At 41.6% G+C, this 20738-nt stretch overlaps 1 protein-coding gene across 1 annotated transcript in view; it reads right to left on the bottom strand.

Annotated features, from left to right (window-relative positions):
- The window catches only part of bcl9l (bcl9 like), a 98509-nt gene extending 78347 nt beyond the window's left edge, over window positions 1–20162 (bottom strand). The window contains 1 exon segment of the mRNA XM_046314026.1: window positions 19802–20162. The gene's annotated coding sequence lies outside the window, so the exon portion shown is untranslated.
- Between the last annotated feature and the right edge of the window lie 576 nt (window positions 20163–20738).

Below are 20738 nucleotides of genomic sequence, written 5' to 3'. Positions count from 1 at the left end.
AGAGAGGAGAGGGAGAAGAGAGGAGAGGGAGAAGAGAGGAGAGGGAGAAGAGAGGGAGAAGAGAGGAGAGGCAGAAGAGAGGGAAGAGAAGAGAGGGAGAAGAGAGGCAGAAGAGGGAGAAGAGAGGAGAGGGAGAAGAGAGGAGAGGGAGAAGAGAGGAGAGGGAGAAGAGAGGGAGAAGAGAGGAGAGGCAGAAGAGAGGGAAGAGAAGAGAGGGAGAAGAGAGGCAGAAGAGGGAGAAGAGAGGAGAGGGAGAAGAGAGGAGAGGGAGAAGAGAGGAAGAGAAAATTGTGAATGTGGTGTGGCATAGGATGGCGTGTAACCTACAGAACTAGGGTTGCAAAATGCAGGTAACTTTCCCAAATGACCAAGGTTTTCCAGATAACCAGGTTGGAAGCTTCCTTGAATCAGGAGGGAATTGGCAGAAAATGTGGAATCGTCCTGCCAGGATTTCTGGAAAACCTGGGAAATGTTGCAACCCTATACAGAACCATGGTGTGGAATGATGCGAAGGGCAGGCTAATCTAGGTTTCTCTGGGAAGTGAACAGAATCGTGGATGTTATAACACCTTGACAGGATTAGTTCTGGTTTTTAAATTATTGAATGGAGCCACATATTGGACCATGTGGTTTTGTCTCGACTTCAAAAGGCCAAGTTAACTCCTAAAGTAAAACTACCCTGATAGGTGCTCCTAAAGTCAAACTAAAAGAGGTCTACCCTGATAGGTGCTCCTAAAGTCAAACTAACCTGATAGGTGCTCCTAAAGTCAAACTAAAAGACGTCTACCCTGATAGGTGCTCCTAAAGTAAAACTACCCTGATAGGTGCTCCTAAAGTCAAACTACCCTGATAGGTGCTCCTAAAGTCAAACTAAAAGAGGTCTACCCTGATAGGTACTCCTAAAGTAAAACTAACCTGATAGGTACTCCTAAAGTCAAACTAAAAGAGGTCTACCCTGATAGGTACTCCTAAAGTAAAACTAACCTGATAGGTACTCCTAAAGTCAAACTAAAAGAGGTCTACCCTGATAGGTGCTCCTAAAGTAAAACTAACCTGATAGGTGCTCCTAAAGTCAAACTGAAAGAGGCCTACCCTGATAGGTGCTCCTAAAGTCAAACTGAAAGAGGCCTACCCTGATAGGTGCTCCTAAAGTCAAACTAAAAGAGGCCTACCCTGATAGGTGCTCCTAAAGTAAAACTACCCTGATAGGTGCTCCTAAAGTAAAACTACCCTGATAGGTGCTCCTAAAGTCAAACTAAATGAGGCCTACCCTGATAGGTACTCCTAAAGTAAAACTAACCTGATAGGTGCTCCTAAAGTCAAACTAAAAGAGGCCTACCCTGATAGGTGCTCCTAAAGTAAAACTACCCTGATAGGTACTCCTAAAGTAAAACTACCCTGATAGGTGCTCCTAAAGTCAAACTAAATGAGGCCTACCCTGATAGGTGCTCCTAAAGTCAAACTGAAAGAGGCCTACCCTGATAGGTGCTCCTAAAGTCAAACTAAAAGTAAAACTAAAATAGGTCTACCCTGATAGGTGCTCCTAAAGTAAAACTACCCTGATAGGTGCTCCTAAAGTAAAACTACCCTGATAGGTGCTCCTAAAGTCAAACTGAAAGAGGCCTACCCTGATAGGTGCTCCTAAAGTCAAACTGAAAGAGGCCTACCCTGATAGGTGCTCCTAATGTAAAACTAAAAGAGGCCTACCCTGATAGGTGCTCCTAAAGTCAAACTAAAAGAGGCCTACCCTGATAGGTGCTCCTAAAGTCAAACTAAAAGAGGCCTACCCTGATAGGTGCTCCTAATGTAAAACTAAAAGAGGCCTACCCTGATAGGTGCTCCTAATGTAAAACTAAGAGAGGCCTACCCTGATAGGTGCTCCTAAAGTCAAACTGAAAGAGGCCTACCCTGATAGGTGCTCCTAAAGTCAAACTGAAAGAGGCCTACCCTGATAGGTGCTCCTAATGTAAAACTAAAAGAGGCCTACCCTGATAGGTGCTCCTAAAGTCAAACTAAAAGAGGCCTACCCTGATAGGTGCTCCTAAAGTCAAACTAAAAGAGGCCTACCCTGATAGGTGCTCCTAATGTAAAACTAAAAGAGGCCTACCCTGATAGGTGCTCCTAATGTAAAACTAAGAGAGGCCTACCCTGATAGGTGCTCCTAAAGTCAAACTAAAAGAGGCCTACCCTGATAGGTGCTCCTAAAGTAAAACTACCCTGATAGGTACTCCTAAAGTAAAACTACCCTGATAGGTGCTCCTAAAGTCAAACTAAAAGAGGCCTACCCTGATAGGTGCTCCTAAAGTAAAACTACCCTGATAGGTACTCCTAAAGTAAAACTACCCTGATAGGTGCTCCTAAAGTCAAACTAAAAGAGGCCTACCCTGATAGGTGCTCCTAAAGTCAAACTGAAAGAGGCCTACCCTGATAGGTGCTCCTAAAGTCAAACTAAAAGAGGCCTACCCTGATAGGCTAATATGTGTTTACATACAGTAAGTCCTTGTGAGTTCATAACGCCCCGGTTTACTGCAGATGAAGGCCTTGGCCTATAGATCCAAGTCTGCTGTCACAACCATGTACTGTGGTGTCTCCCTCTGCCTTCTCAATATCACATTATTCTTTCATAGCTTCACCTTGACTGTGCTGCTTGTAACTCATCCCAACGCCAGTCTCAGATCACCTAGCCAGATAAGCAACACTTTGTCAGCAACAACATACCAAGGGTGCGTCCCAATAATCCCTCCTGTCTCATGAAGTGTACACTTGTTCACTGATTCCCACAAACCGAAAAGCATTGGATTGGTCGCCCCACAAACCGAAAAGCATTGGATTGGTCATCCCACAAACCGAAAAGCATTGGATTGGTTGTCCCACAAACCTAAAAGCATTGGATTGGTCGTCCCACAAACCTAAAAGCATTGGATTGGTGACAAACCTAAAAGCATTGGATTGGTCGTCCCACAAACCTAAAAGCATTGGATTGGTCGTCCCACAAACCTAAAAGCATTGGATTGGTCGTCCCACAAACCTAAAAGCACTGGATTGGTCGTCCCACAAACCTAAAAGCACTGGATTGGTCGTCCCACAAACCTAAAAGCATTGGATTGGTCGTCCCACAAACCGAAAAGCATTGGATTGGTCGTCCCACAAACCTAAAAGCACTGGATTGGTCATCTCACAAACCTAAAAGCATTGGAGGGTTTCCACCTTATTGTTATACCAGTCAGTCAAGAGAAGTGAACAATTAGACACTGAGAGAAAAAATATTATTGGGGACAAATCTGCCCGTGCCTGGAGGGAGGGAGACTGTGTCGGCATGCTACTAGTAGCTACTTCACAGTACAAAACTCCTGTTCATCCGTTTATTCAAATCATCTCATTCTCTGTCGGTTCCTTCTGTCTTCCCTTTACAGTGGACTGGCCACGCCTGGTTTCTCTGTAGGTTCCTTCTGTCTAATCCTGTTCCCTTTACAGTGGACTGGCCACGCCTGGTTTCTCTGTAGGTTCCTTCTGTCTAATCCTGTTCCCTTTACAGTGGACTGGCCACGCCTGGTTTCTCTGTAGGTTCCTTCTGTCTAATCCTGTTCCCTTTACAGTGGACTGGCCACGCCTGGTTTCTCTGTAGGTTCCTTCTGTCTAATCCTGTTCCCTTTACAGTGGACTGGCCACGCCTGGTTTCTCTGTAGGTTCCTTCTGTCTAATCCTGTTCCCTTTACAGTGGACTGGCCACGCCTGGTTTCTCTGTAGGTTCCTTCTGTCTAATACTGTTCCCTTTACAGTGGACTGGCCACGCCTGGTTTCTCTGTAGGTTCCTTCTGTCTAATACTGTTCCCTTTACAGTGGACTGGCCACGCCTGGTTTCTCTGTAGGTTCCTTCTGTCTAATCCTGTTCCCTTTACAGTGGACTGGCCACGCCTGGTTTCTCTGTAGGTTCCTTCTGTCTAATCCTGTTCCCTTTACAGTGGACTGGCCACGCCTGGTTTCTCTGTAGGTTCCTTCTGTCTAATCCTGTTCCCTTTACAGTGGACTGGCCACACCTGGTTTCTCTGTAGGTTCCTTCTAATGGGTTCCACACATCAGTAGGATTGTCAAACATTTACTTACCAAGAGTAATTAGCACGTCTAAACAGAGTCTCTCTTTTCTGTTGACACACCGCACAGATTTTGAAGCCGTCAGTCTCGTTAAAAATACTCTGAACTAGAAGGTGGTAGTAGCGTTGCATTCTTAAGACTGGTTTGGCAATGCTAGTCCCTGTCTATTTTGCTTTGTAGGTATCCAATGCTTGCTAACTAGCTAGCTGCGCTAATGTTGCTATTGTTGTAGAACGCCCATGTTGCTACATGCCAGATGGCCAGTTAGCAAGAATACAATATCTTTTAAATTAAATTTACTCTCCATAATCCCCTTACTGCCAGTGTCAACCCTTAGCCAGTTTGTTTTTAGCTAGCTAGTTAACGTTAGCATGTAATTCGATAGCTAGAACAAAATTATTGTTCCTTTTTGTTGTCATTCCTGTCGGCTCCCCCACGTGGAGGTTCGTGCGCTCCGATTGGCTCCAAGTCAAGTTGTCCGCCACTGAGGAGCAAGTAGAAACCGCAGGCTCGTCGGTACGCAGCAGGTACGTCTTTTGTTCTAGCAAGATAAGGAACATCCTCCTACTGTGAGAAGTATCTATCGGCAGTCAGATTATCTGTGTGTTTTATGCATAATGATTGTTTCCTATCCACTGTGCCTCTGCCTCTGCTCTTTATGGTTCAGGCCAGGTATCTGTAAAGCACTTTGTGACAACTAGCACACACAAAAAAAAAGGGCTTCATAAACTACATTTGATTGAATTCGATAGGGATCCTCAAGAGGACAACTCAGTTGGACACGGCGTGGGTTAGAGAGGCTATTTTTAAAACGCCAAAAGATGTGATGGGTCTGCTTTGCCTGCTCTATAGCCCTCAAAGACAATTCAGATCAGGTTACAGGCTACGTTCGGCTAAATATAGGTCTAGGATATCGTACTGCACAGACCGAGTGACGGAAAGACTGCTACAGTACCACAGGCTCACAGTGCAGCCGCCTGCTATCACAACATACTTAACTACGTCTCCTGTTTTAGGCTTAATATGGACAAAACTGACTGGGTCAGTGGACACACCAAAGACTGGGGGGGACACACACACACACCGATGCACTTGACTAGCCACATATGATGTGTCCCAAATCACACCACATTTACTGTAGTGCTGAGCACTACCTTGTTATTACTACATAGTACCGATGTTACTACGATATTACACCTGTGTTAGCCATGCCAGTCAACACTAGTTAGTAGTTAACATTACACCTGTGTTATGCCAGTCAACACTAGTTAGTAGTTAACATTACACCTGTGTTATGCCAGTCAACACTAGTTAGTAGTTAACATTACACCTGTGTTATGCCAGTCAACACTAGTTAGTAGTTAACATTACACCTGTGTTATGCCAGTCAACACTAGTTAGTAGTTAACATTACACCTGTGTTATGCCAGTCAACACTAGTTAACATTACACCTGTGTTATGCCAGTCAACACTAGTTAACATTACACCTGTGTTAGCCATGCCAGTCAACACTAGTTAGTAGTTAACATTACACCTGTGTTATGCCAGTCAACACTAGTTAGTAGTTAACATTACACCTGTGTTAGCCATGCCAGTCAACACTAGTTAGTAGTTAACATTACACCTGTGTTAGCCATGCCAGTCAACACTAGTTAGTAGTTAACATTACACCTCTATTATGCCAGTCAACACTAGTTAACATTACACCTGTGTTATGCCAGTCAACACTAGTTAACATTACACCTGTGTTAGCCATGCCAGTCAACACTAGTTAGTAGTTAACATTACACCTGTATTATGCCAGTCAACACTAGTTAGTAGTTAACATTACACCTGTGTTATGCCAGTCAACACTAGTTAGTAGTTAACATTACACCTGTGTTAGCCATGCCAGTCAACACTAGTTAGTAGTTAACATTACACCTGTGTTAGCCATGCCAGTCAACACTAGTTAGTAGTTAACATTACACCTGTGTTAGCCATGCCAGTCAACACTAGTTAGTAGTTAACATTACACCTGTGTTATGCCAGTCAACACTAGTTAACATTACACCTGTGTTATGCCAGTCAACACTAGTTAACATTACACCTGTGTTATGCCAGTCAACACTAGTTAACATTACACCTGTGTTAGCCATGCCAGTCAACACTAGTTAGTAGTTAACATTACACCTGTATTATGCCAGTCAACACTAGTTAGTAGTTAACATTACACCTGTGTTATGCCAGTCAACACTAGTTAGTAGTTAACATTACACCTGTGTTATGCCAGTCAACACTAGTTAGTAGTTAACATTACACCTGTATTATGCCAGTCAACACTAGTTAGTAGTTAACATTACACCTGTGTTAACCATGCCAGTCAACACTAGTTAACATTACACCTGTGCTAGCCATGCCAGTCAACACTAGTTAACATTACACCTGTGTTAACCATGCCAGTCAACACTAGTTAGTAGCTAACATTACACCTGTGTTAACCATGCCAGTCAACACTAGTTAGTAGTTAACATTACACCTGTGTTAACCATGCCAGTCAACACTAGTTAGTAGTTAACATTACACCTGTGTTAACCATGCCAGTCAACACTAGTTAGTAGTTAACATTACACCTGTGTTAACCATGCCAGTCAACACTAGTTAGTAGTTAACATTACACCTGTGTTATGCCAGTCAACACTAGTTAGTAGTTAACATTACACCTGTGTTAGCCATGCCAGTCAACACTAGTTAGTAGTTAACATTACACCTGTGTTATGCCAGTCAACACTAGTTAGTAGTTAACATTACACCTGTGTTATGCCAGTCAACACTAGTTAGTAGTTAACATTACACCTGTGTTATGCCAGTCAACACTAGTTAGTAGTTAACATTACACCTGTGTTATGCCAGTCAACACTAGTTAGTAGTTAACATTACACCTGTGTTATGCCAGTCAACACTAGTTAACATTACACCTGTGTTATGCCAGTCAACACTAGTTAACATTACACCTGTGTTAGCCATGCCAGTCAACACTAGTTAGTAGTTAACATTACACCTGTGTTATGCCAGTCAACACTAGTTAGTAGTTAACATTACACCTGTGTTAGCCATGCCAGTCAACACTAGTTAGTAGTTAACATTACACCTGTGTTAGCCATGCCAGTCAACACTAGTTAGTAGTTAACATTACACCTCTATTATGCCAGTCAACACTAGTTAACATTACACCTGTGTTAGCCATGCCAGTCAACACTAGTTAACATTACACCTGTGTTATGCCAGTCAACACTAGTTAACATTACACCTGTGTTAGCCATGCCAGTCAACACTAGTTAGTAGTTAACATTACACCTGTATTATGCCAGTCAACACTAGTTAGTAGTTAACATTACACCTGTGTTATGCCAGTCAACACTAGTTAGTAGTTAACATTACACCTGTGTTATGCCAGTCAACACTAGTTAGTAGTTAACATTACACCTGTATTATGCCAGTCAACACTAGTTAGTAGTTAACATTACACCTGTGTTAACCATGCCAGTCAACACTAGTTAACATTACACCTGTGCTAGCCATGCCAGTCAACACTAGTTAACATTACACCTGTGTTATGCCAGTCAACACTAGTTAGTAGCTAACATTACACCTGTGTTATGCCAGTCAACACTAGTTAGTAGTTAATATTACACCTGTGTTATGCCAGTCAACACTAGTTAGTAGTTAACATTACACCTGTATTATGCCAGTCAACACTAGTTAGTAGTTAACATTACACCTGTGTTATGCCAGTCAACACTAGTTAGTAGTTAACATTACACCTGTGTTATGCCAGTCAACACTAGTTAACATTACACCTGTGTTAACCATGCCAGTCAACACTAGTTAGTAGTTAACATTACACCTGTGTTATGCCAGTCAACACTAGTTAACATTACACCTGTGTTAACCATGCCAGTCAACACTAGTTAGTAGTTAACATTACACCTGTGTTATGCCAGTCAACACTAGTTAACATTACACCTGTGTTATGCCAGTCAACACTAGTTAACATTACACCTGTGTTATGCCAGTCAACACTAGTTAACATTACACCTGTGTTAACCATGCCAGTCAACACTAGTTAGTAGTTAACATTACACCTGTGTTATGCCAGTCAACACTAGTTAACATTACACCTGTGTTAACCATGCCAGTCAACACTAGTTAACATTACACCTGTGTTAACCATGCCAGTCAACACTAGTTAACATTACACCTGTGTTAACCATGCCAGTCAACACTAGTTAACATTACACCTGTGTTAACCATGCCAGTCAACACTAGTTAACATTACACCTGTGTTAACCATGCCAGTCAACACTAGTTAACATTACACCTGTGTTAACCATGCCAGTCAACACTAGTTAACATTACACCTGTGTTATGCCAGTCAACACTAGTTAACATTACACCTGTGTTATGCCAGTCAACACTAGTTAGTAGTTAACATTACACCTGTGTTATGCCAGTCAACACTAGTTAACATTACACCTGTGTTATGCCAGTCAACACTAGTTAACATTACACCTGTGTTAACCATGCCAGTCAACACTAGTTAGTAGTTAACATTACACCTGTGTTATGCCAGTCAACACTAGTTAACATTACACCTGTATTATGCCAGTCAACACTAGTTAGTAGTTAACATTACACCTGTGTTATGCCAGTCAACACTAGTTAGTAGTTAACATTACACCTGTGTTATGCCAGTCAACACTAGTTAGTAGTTAACATTACACCTGTATTATGCCAGTCAACACTAGTTAACATTACACCTGTGTTAACCATGCCAGTCAACACTAGTTAGTAGTTAACATTACACCTGTGTTATGCCAGTCAACACTAGTTAACATTACACCTTTGTTAACCATGCCAGTCAACACTAGTTAGTAGTTAACATTACACCTGTGTTATGCCAGTCAACACTAGTTAACATTACACCTGTGTTATGCCAGTCAACACTAGTTAACATTACACCTGTGTTATGCCAGTCAACACTAGTTAACATTACACCTGTGTTAACCATGCCAGTCAACACTAGTTAGTAGTTAACATTACACCTGTGTTATGCCAGTCAACACTAGTTAACATTACACCTGTGTTATGCCAGTCAACACTAGTTAGTAGTTAACATTACACCTGTATTATGCCAGTCAACACTAGTTAACATTACACCTGTGTTAACCATGCCAGTCAACACTAGTTAGTAGTTAACATTACACCTGTGTTATGCCAGTCAACACTAGTTAACATTACACCTGTGTTAACCATGCCAGTCAACACTAGTTAGTAGTTAACATTACACCTGTGTTATGCCAGTCAACACTAGTTAGTAGTTAACATTACACCTGTATTATGCCAGTCAACACTAGTTAGTAGTTAACATTACACCTGTGTTATGCCAGTCAACACTAGTTAGTAGTTAACATTACACCTGTGTTATGCCAGTCAACACTAGTTAGTAGTTAACATTACACCTGTATTATGCCAGTCAACACTAGTTAACATTACACCTGTGTTAACCATGCCAGTCAACACTAGTTAGTAGTTAACATTACACCTGTGTTATGCCAGTCAACACTAGTTAACATTACACCTGTGTTAACCATGCCAGTCAACACTAGTTAGTAGTTAACATTACACCTGTGTTATGCCAGTCAACACTAGTTAACATTACACCTGTGTTATGCCAGTCAACACTAGTTAACATTACACCTGTGTTAACCATGCCAGTCAACACTAGTTAGTAGTTAACATTACACCTGTGTTATGCCAGTCAACACTAGTTAACATTACACCTGTATTATGCCAGTCAACACTAGTTAACATTACACCTGTGTTATGCCAGTCAACACTAGTTAGTAGTTAACATTACACCTGTATTATGCCAGTCAACACTAGTTAACATTACACCTGTATTATGCCAGTCAACACTAGTTAACATTACACCTGTGTTATGCCAGTCAACACTAGTTAACATTACACCTGTATTATGCCAATCAACACTAGTTAGTAGTTAACATTACACCTGTATTATGCCAGTCAACACTAGTTAACATTACACCTGTATTATGCCAGTCAACACTAGTTAACATTACACCTGTATTATGCCAGTCAACACTAGTTAGTAGCTAACATTACACCTGTATTATGCCAGTCAACACTAGTTAACATTACACCTGTATTATGCCAGTCAACACTAGTTAACATTACACCTGTATTATGCCAGTCAACACTAGTTAGTAGCTAACATTACACCTGTATTATGCCAGTCAACACTAGTTAACATTACACCTGTATTATGCCAGTCAACACTAGTTAGTAGCTAACATTACATCTTTAAATGTGCATTGTTGGAAAATGACCTGTAATTAAGCATTAGTCTACACCTGTTGTTTACGAAGCATGTGACATAACATTTGTGACTGTTAATCTGGTTGGTAAAACGCATGCATATCACTGAGGCCATAATGAAAGAGGAAGGAAGTGTGACCATGTTGGTCATCTACGAACATTTGAACATCTTGGCCATGTTCTGTTATAATCTCCATCCGGCACAGCCAGAAGAGGACTGGCCACCCCACATAGCCTGGTTCCTCTCCACCCGGCACAGCCAGAAGAGGACTGGCCACCCCTCATAGCCTGGTTCCTCTAGGTTTCTTCTTAGGTTTTGGCCTTTCTAGGGAGTTTTTCCTAGCCACTGTGCTTCTACACCTGCCTTGCTTTATGTTTGGGGTGTTAGGCTGGGTTTCTGTACAGCACTTTGAGATATCAGCTGATGTAAGAAGGGCTTTATGAATACATTTGGTAGCATAGTTGGGGAAAACGTTGTGGAGGAGTTTGGTCAATGCAGGCTAGCCTAGTGGTTAGAGCGTTGGGCTAGTAACCGAAAGGTTGCAAGTTCGAATCCCCGAGCTGACAAGGTACAAATCTGTCGTTCTGCCCCTGAACAGGCAGTTAACCCACTGTTCCTTGGCAGTCATTGAAAATAAGAATTTGTTCTTAACTGACTTGCCTAGTTAAATAAAGGTTACATTTAAAAATTAAAATTGTTCACCATCTAGTAGGTATATCTTCAAGACCAGTCAGTCACTTCTTGCATGAACACACCAAATCATTCGTGAACACTTTTCTGAGACTGAAAAGATTTGGCATGGGTCCTCAGATCCTCAATAAGGTTCTACAGCGGCACCATCGCCTGGTACGGCAACTGCTCGTAGTACATATGGCCCAGTACATCACTGGGACCAAGCTTCCTGCCATCCAGGACCTCTATACTAGGCAGTGTCTGAGGAAGGACCCCCCCAAAAATTGTCAAAGACCCCAGTCACCCAAGTGATAGACTGTTCTCTCTGCTACCAGCACGGAGCACCAAGTCTAGGACCAAAAGGCTCCTTAAAAACTTCTACCCCCAAGCCATAAGACTGCTGAACAATTAATCAAATGGCCACCAGGACTATTTACATTGACCCCCTTTGTTTTTACACTGCTGCTACTCACTGTTTATTATCTATGTATAGTCACTTCACCCCTACCTACTGTACAAATTACCTCAACTAACCTGTACCCCCGCACATTATACTGGTACCCCCTGTATATAGCCTGCACATTGACTCTGTACCCCCTGTATATAGCCTCCACATTGTACTGGTACCCCCTGTATATAGCCTCCACATTGTACTGGTACCCCCTATATATAGCCTCCACATTGACTCTGTACCCCCTGTATATAGCCTCCACATTGTACTGGTACCCCTTGTTTATCATCTATGTATAGTCACTTCACCTTGACTAACCTGTACATTGACTCGGTACAGATACCCCCGTATATAGCCTCGTTATTGTTATGTAAATGTAGTGTGTTACTTTTTGATTGATTTTCTACATTTTTTTAACTTTAGTTTATTTAGTGAATATTTCATTAACTCCATTTATAGAACTGCATTGTTGGTTAAAGGCTTGTAAGTAAGCGTTTCACAGTAAGGTCTACCTACACCTGTTGTATTCAGTATTTCACTGTAAGGTCTACTACACCTGTTGTATTCAGCATTTCACTGTAAGGTCTACTACACCTGTTGTATTCAGCATTTCACTGTAAGGTCTACTACACCTGTTGTATTCAGCATTTCACTGTAAGGTCTACCACACCTGTTGTATTCAGCATTTCACTGTAAGGTCTACTACACCTGTTGTATTCAGCATTTCACTGTAAGGTCTACTACACCTGTTGTATTCAGCATTTCACTGTAAGGTCTACTACACCTGTTGTATTCAGCATTTCACTGTAAGGTCTACTACACCTGTTGTATTCAGCATTTCACTGTAAAGGTCTACTACACCTGTTGCATTCAGCATTTCACTGTAAGGTCTACTACACCTGTTGTATTCAGCATTTCACTGTAAGGTCTACTACACCTGTTGTATTCAGCATTTCACTGTAAAGGTCTACTACACCTGTTGTATTCAGCATTTCACTGTAAGGTCTACTACACCTGTTGTATTCAGCATTTCACTGTAAGGTCTACCACACCTGTTGTATTCAGCATTTCACTGTAAGTTCTACCTACACCTGTTGTATTCAGCATTTCACTGTAAGGTCTACCACACCTGTTGTATTCAGCATTTCACTGTGGGGTCTACCTACACCTGTTGTATTCAGCATTTCACAGTAAGGTCTACTACACCTGTTGTATTAAGCATTTCCCTGTAAGGTCTACCACACCTGTTGTATTCAGCATTTCACTGTGAGATCTACCTACACCTGTTGTATTCAGCATTTCACTGTGAGGTCTACTACACCTGTTGTATTCAGCATTTCACTGTGAGGTCTACTACACCTGTTGTATTCAGCATTTCACTGTGAGGTCTACTACACCTGTTGTATTCAGCATTTCACTGCAAAGTCTACTACACCTGTTGTATTCAGCATTTCACAGTAAGGTCTACTACACCTGTTGTATTCAGCATTTCACTGTAAGGTCTACCTACACCTGTTGTATTCAGCATTTCACAGTAAGGTCTACCTACACCTGTTGTATTCAGCATTTCACTGTGAGGTCTACTACACCTGTTGTATTCAGCATTTCACTGTAAGGTCTACCACACCTGTTGTATTCAGCATTTCACTGTGAGATCTACCTACACCTGTTGTATTCAGCATTTCACTGTAAGGTCTACTACACCTGTTGTATTCAGCATTTCACTGTGAGGTCTACCTACACCTGTTGTATTCAGCATTTCACAGTAAGGTCTACTACACCTGTTGTATTCAGCATTTCACTGTGAGGTCTACCTACACCTGTTGTATTCAGCATTTCACAGTAAGGTCTACTACACCTGTTGTAATCAGCATTTCACTGTGAGATCTACCTACACCTGTTGTATTCAGCATTTCACAGTAAGGTCTACTACACCTGTTGTATTCAGCAGTTCACAGTAAGGTCTACCTACACCTGTTGTATTCAGCATTTCACAGTAAGGTCTACTACACCTGTTGTATTCAGCATTTCACTGTGAGATCTACCTACACCTGTTGTATTCAGCATTTCACAGTAAGGTCTACTACACCTGTTGTATTCAGCAGTTCACAGTAAGGTCTACCTACACCTGTTGTATTCAGCATTTCACTGTAAGGTCTACCACACCTGTTGTATTCAGCATTTCACTGTGGGGTCTACCTACACCTGTTGTATTCAGCAGTTCACAGTAAGGTCTACCTAGACCTGTTGTATTCAGCATTTCACTGTAAGGTCTACCACACCTGTTGTATTCAGCATTTCACTGTAAGGTGTACCTACACCTGTTGTATTCAGCATTTCACTGTGAGGTCTACTACACATGTTGTATTCAGCATTTCACTGTGAGGTCTACTACATCTGTTGTATTCAGCATTTCACTGTGAGATCTACCTACACCTGTTGTATTCAGCATTTCACTGTGAGATCTACCTACACCTGTTGTATTCAGCATTTCACAGTAAGGTCTACTACGCCTGTTGTATTCAGCATTTCACTGTAAAGGTCTACTACACCTGTTGCATTCAGCATTTCACTGTAAAGGTCTACTACACCTGTTGCATTCAGCATTTCACTGTAAGGTCTACTACACCTGTTGTATTCAGCATTTCACTGTAAGGTCTACTACACCTGTTGTATTCAGCATTTCACTGTAAAGGTCTACTACACCTGTTGTATTCAGCATTTCACTGTAAGGTCTACTACACCTGTTGTATTCAGCATTTCACTGTAAGGTCTACCACACCTGTTGTATTCAGCATTTCACTGTAAGTTCTACCTACACCTGTTGTATTCAGCATTTCACAGTAAGGTCTACCACACCTGTTGTATTCAGCATTTCACTGTGGGGTCTACCTACACCTGTTGTATTCAGCATTTCACAGTAAGGTCTACTACACCTGTTGTATTAAGCATTTCACTGTAAGGTCTACCACACCTGTTGTATTCAGCATTTCACTGTGAGATCTACCTACACCTGTTGTATTCAGCATTTCACTGTGAGGTCTACTACACCTGTTGTATTCAGCATTTCACTGTGAGGTCTACTACACCTGTTGTATTCAGCATTTCACTGTGAGGTCTACTACACCTGTTGTATTCAGCATTTCACTGCAAAGTCTACTACACCTGTTGTATTCAGCATTTCACAGTAAGGTCTACTACACCTGTTGTATTCAGCATTTCACTGTAAGGTCTACCTACACCTGTTGTATTCAGCATTTCACAGTAAGGTCTACCTACACCTGTTGTATTCAGCATTTCACTGTGAGGTCTACTACACCTGTTGTATTCAGCATTTCACTGTAAGGTCTACCACACCTGTTGTATTCAGCATTTCACTGTGAGATCTACCTACACCTGTTGTATTCAGCATTTCACAGTAAGGTCTACTACACCTGTTGTATTCAGCATTTCACTGTAAGGTCTACCTACACCTGTTGTATTCAGCATTTCACAGTAAGGTCTACCTACACCTGTTGTATTCAGCATTTCACTGTGAGGTCTACTACACCTGTTGTATTCAGCATTTCACTGTAAGGTCTACCACACCTGTTGTATTCAGCATTTCACTGTGAGATCTACCTACACCTGTTGTATTCAGCATTTCACTGTAAGGTCTACTACACCTGTTGTATTCAGCATTTCACTGTGAGGTCTACCTACACCTGTTGTATTCAGCATTTCACAGTAAGGTCTACTACACCTGTTGTATTCAGCATTTCACTGTGAGGTCTACCTACACCTGTTGTATTCAGCATTTCACAGTAAGGTCTACTACACCTGTTGTAATCAGCATTTCACTGTGAGATCTACCTACACCTGTTGTATTCAGCATTTCACAGTAAGGTCTACTACACCTGTTGTATTCAGCAGTTCACAGTAAGGTCTACCTACACCTGTTGTATTCAGCATTTCACAGTAAGGTCTACTACACCTGTTGTATTCAGCATTTCACTGTGAGATCTACCTACACCTGTTGTATTCAGCATTTCACAGTAAGGTCTACTACACCTGTTGTATTCAGCAGTTCACAGTAAGGTCTACCTACACCTGTTGTATTCAGCATTTCACTGTAAGGTCTACCACACCTGTTGTATTCAGCATTTCACTGTGGGGTCTACCTACACCTGTTGTATTCAGCAGTTCACAGTAAGGTCTACCTAGACCTGTTGTATTCAGCATTTCACTGTAAGGTCTACCACACCTGTTGTATTCAGCATTTCACTGTAAGGTGTACCTACACCTGTTGTATTCAGCATTTCACTGTGAGGTCTACTACACATGTTGTATTCAGCATTTCACTGTGAGGTCTACTACATCTGTTGTATTCAGCATTTCACTGTGAGATCTACCTACACCTGTTGTATTCAGCATTTCACTGTGAGATCTACCTACACCTGTTGTATTCAGCATTTCACAGTAAGGTCTACTACGCCTGTTGTATTCAGCATTTCACTGTAAAGGTCTACTACACCTGTTGCATTCAGCATTTCACTGTAAAGGTCTACTACACCTGTTGCATTCAGCATTTCACTGTAAGGTCTACTACACCTGTTGTATTCAGCATTTCACTGTAAGGTCTACTACACCTGTTGTATTCAGCATTTCACTGTAAAGGTCTACTACACCTGTTGTATTCAGCATTTCACTGTAAGGTCTACTACACCTGTTGTATTCAGCATTTCACTGTAAGGTCTACCACACCTGTTGTATTCAGCATTTCACTGTAAGTTCTACCTACACCTGTTGTATTCAGCATTTCACAGTAAGGTCTACCACACCTGTTGTATTCAGCATTTCACTGTGGGGTCTACCTACACCTGTTGTATTCAGCATTTCACAGTAAGGTCTACTACACCTGTTGTATTAAGCATTTCACTGTGAGGTCTACTACACCTGTTGTATTCAGCATTTCACTGCAAAGTCTACTACACCTGTTGTATTCAGCATTTCACAGTAAGGTCTACTACACCTGTTGTATTCAGCATTTCACAGTAAGGTCTACTACACCTGTTGTATTCAGCATTTCACTGTAAGGTCTACCTACACCTGTTGTATTCAGCATTTCACTGTAAGGTCTACCTACACCTGTTGTATTCAGCATTTCACAGTAAGGTCTACTTACACCTGTTGTATTCAGCATTTCACTGTGAGGTCTACTACACCTGTTGTATTCAGCATTTCACTGTAAGGTCTACCACACCTGTTGTATTCAGCATTTCACTGTGAGATCTACCTACACCTGTTGTATTCAGCATTTCACTGTAAGGTCTACTACACCTGTTGTATTCAGCATTTCACTGTAAGGTCTACCACACCTGTTGTATTCAGCATTTCACTGTGAGGTCTACCTACACCTGTTGTATTCAGCATTTCACAGTAAGGTCTACTACACCTGTTGTATTCAGCATTTCACTGTGAGGTCTACCTACACCTGTTGTATTCAGCATTTCACAGTAAGGTCTACTACACCTGTTGTATTCAGCATTTCACTGTGAGATCTACCTACACCTGTTGTATTCAGCATTTCACAGTAAGGTCTACTACACCTGTTGTATTCAGCAGTTCACAGTAAGGTCTACCTACACCTGTTGTATTCAGCATTTCACAGTAAGGTCTACTACACCTGTTGTATTCAGCATTTCACTGTGAGATCTACCTACACCTGTTGTATTCAGCATTTCACAGTAAGGTCTACTACACCTGTTGTATTCAGCAGTTCACAGTAAGGTCTACCTACACCTGTTGTATTCAGCATTTCACTGTAAGGTCTACCACACCTGTTGTATTCAGCATTTCACTGTGAGATCTACCTAGACCTGTTGTATTCAGCATTTCACTGTGAGGTCTACCACACCTGTTGTATTCAGCATTTCACTGTAAGGTCTACCACACCTGTTGTATTCAGCATTTCACTGTAAGGTCTACTACACCTGTTGTATTCAGCATTTCACTGTAAGGTCTACCACACCTGTTGTATTCAGCATTTCACTGTGAGGTCTACCTACACCTGTTGTATTCAGCATTTCACAGTAAGGTCTACTACACCTGTTGTATTCAGCATTTCACTGTGAGGTCTACCTACACCTGTTGTATTCAGCATTTCACAGTAAGGTCTACTACACCTGTTGTATTCAGCATTTCACTGTGAGATCTACCTACACCTGTTGTATTCAGCATTTCACAGTAAGGTCTACTACACCTGTTGTATTCAGCAGTTCACAGTAAGGTCTACCTACACCTGTTGTATTCAGCATTTCACAGTAAGGTCTACTACACCTGTTGTATTCAGCATTTCACTGTGAGATCTACCTACACCTGTTGTATTCAGCATTTCACAGTAAGGTCTACTACACCTGTTGTATTCAGCAGTTCACAGTAAGGTCTACCTACACCTGTTGTATTCAGCATTTCACTGTAAGGTCTACCACACCTGTTGTATTCAGCATTTCACTGTGAGATCTACCTAGACCTGTTGTATTCAGCATTTCACTGTGAGGTCTACCACACCTGTTGTATTCAGCATTTCACTGTAAGGTCTACCACACCTGTTGTATTCAGCATTTCACTGTAAGGTCTACTACACCTGTTGTATTCAGCATTTCACTGTGAGGTCTACTACATCTGTTGTATTCAGCATTTCACTGTGAGATCTACCTACACCTGTTGTATTCAGCATTTCACTGTGAGGTCTACTACACATGTTGTATTCAGCATTTCACTGTGAGGTCTACTACACCTGTTGTATTCAGCATTTCACTGTGAGGTCTACCTACACCTGTTGTATTCAGCATTTCACTGTGAGGTCTACTACACATGTTGTATTCAGCATTTCACTGTGAGGTCTACTACATCTGTTGTATTCAGCATTTCACTGTGAGATCTACCTACACCTGTTGTATTCAGCATTTCACTGTGAGATCTACCTACACCTGTTGTATTCAGCATTTCACTGTGAGGTCTACTACATCTGTTGTATTCAGCATTTCACTGTGAGATCTACCTACACCTGTTCTCCAAGTCACTGAAGTCAAATGTAGCCAGGCTGAGAGGGCACAGTATATCCTGGTGTAGGCATGCTATGGACCTGGCCAAACTGCAGTTAGCTGACTACCTTTCACAGCTAATAGTCACGTTAGGGCAAGTTAGCTGTATAAATATATTTCCCCCGAAATACATACATTAGTTATGTACCTAACGTTAGGTATTTCATACGTTAAAGACTTTAAAGTGTACTGCTCGTTTGATAATCACGCAAGAGTACTTGTATCAGGCTAAACCAGCTCGCCAAGAAATATTAACGTGTCCACCGACTGCTATTTGACGGTACTCAGACATTGTTGCTAACTGAGTAGCCTAACTGTTAGCTAGCTTTAATTAGTTTTCATTCTTGTTTTTTTTTAAAGTCGTACATCTGTCTAGGAATGTAACGTTAGCTAACTAACGTTGTCCGGTTAATGGATCCACAAGTGTATCGTTATATAGTTAACTTTGTCTGGCTAGAGTTAATATTAATATATTATTGCTGGGCCTGAGTTCAACCTGAATGTTATTAACACAGTCACTGCGCTGTGCTATAGTTAGCATGTAGCAAGCTGTGCTATAGTTAGCATGTAGCAAGCTGTGCTATAGTTAGCATGTAGCAAGCTGCGTTGTGCTATAGTTAGCCAGTTAGCATGTAGCAAGCTGTGCTATAGTTAGTATGTAGCAAGCTGCGTTGTGCTATAGTTAGCCAGTTAGCATGTAGCAAGCTGCGCTGTGCTATAGTTAGCCAGTTAGCATGTAGCAAGCTGCGTTGTGCTATAGTTAGCCAGTTAGCATGTAGCTAGTTAGCCAGTTAGCATGTAGCAATCTGCGTTGTGCTGTGCTATAGTTAGCCAGTTAGCATGTAGCAATCTGCGCTAGCTGCGCTGTGCTATAGTTAGCCAGTTAGCATGTAGCAAGCTAACGTTAACCGTGGGTCTCGGTGCGATGTGGACAAAAAACACACACATCCATCAACACGTTAATCCATTTTTTGGGGGGGAACTGGTTCGTAAAACTAGCTCGCTAGTTTAATTTGCTTTGGTGTATATCATGTCGAGCGTTAACAAAAATGTTCCCTATAATGACTGCTCGGTTAGTAATGCCATGACATCGTTGAAGAGGAAGATGTCGCTTTTCTTACCCCGTTTTCGTTGGTATCTGAGGAGGCCGATGTGGTGTCAGGAGTGACGGCCAAACCGACATTTCCCCACCGAAGAGGCTGCAACCGCTTTGCTCCAAGGTTCCTCCCGGGTTTAAAAAAAAAACAACCCGTAACCGGTTCTGGTGCAATTTCAGGGTGTGTTTTTTTTATATTTCTTTCTCGACAACGGTGATAAAAACCATACGAGGTTTAGACTTGTAGGGTTCAAAACGGAGGACGCGTCCTCTCCGACAAACGGCAGATCATGACTCCGGTATCGGCGCTGTGGAAAGGCAGGACGTTTGTGTCCATAGCATTCACACACACACACACACACACACACACACACACACACACACACACACACACACACACACACACACACACACACACACACACACACACACACACACACACACACACACACACACACACACACACACACATTACCAGCCACTGACTGACTGATGTGGCCACTCAGCACAGACATCCGTATAAAGCTGATATACCTCAATTAAACCGATCGAGACACTCAAACACACCTTGAAATATTTCTTTTTTTTTTTTTTGGTATTGTTATTGGTATTTCTAATTATTACTAAGTAGGATACTCAGTAATAGGAAACACAGGTCATTTTAGGTTACTCAAAATATGTTTCTTTACAACAGTATAATAATTATATTCATAATTATATAGTAATAAGATTGTTATAACTACACATTATATTTGCTATTGTTTTGTTGATTATATTGTTGTTGTTGTTGCCATTCCTATTGTTGTACTAGTTTTACTGTTTGTGTGTTGATGTTTATGTTGATGCTATCTGGCAAATGTACAGCCTCGTTCCCTCAATTGAACTTTTAAGAAGGTTAAGATCTGTGATGTCCGTCTGTGAAAATACTTTTAATGACGTTTTCTATTGTTTTGTTCTGTCCA

The sequence above is a fragment of the Oncorhynchus gorbuscha genome, linkage group LG19 (assembly GCF_021184085.1).
Source record: "Oncorhynchus gorbuscha isolate QuinsamMale2020 ecotype Even-year linkage group LG19, OgorEven_v1.0, whole genome shotgun sequence".
Lineage (NCBI taxonomy): Eukaryota > Metazoa > Chordata > Actinopteri > Salmoniformes > Salmonidae > Oncorhynchus > Oncorhynchus gorbuscha.
The sequence above is the reverse complement of the archived record's forward strand: the minus strand, read 5'-3'. Positions and strand labels throughout refer to the sequence as shown.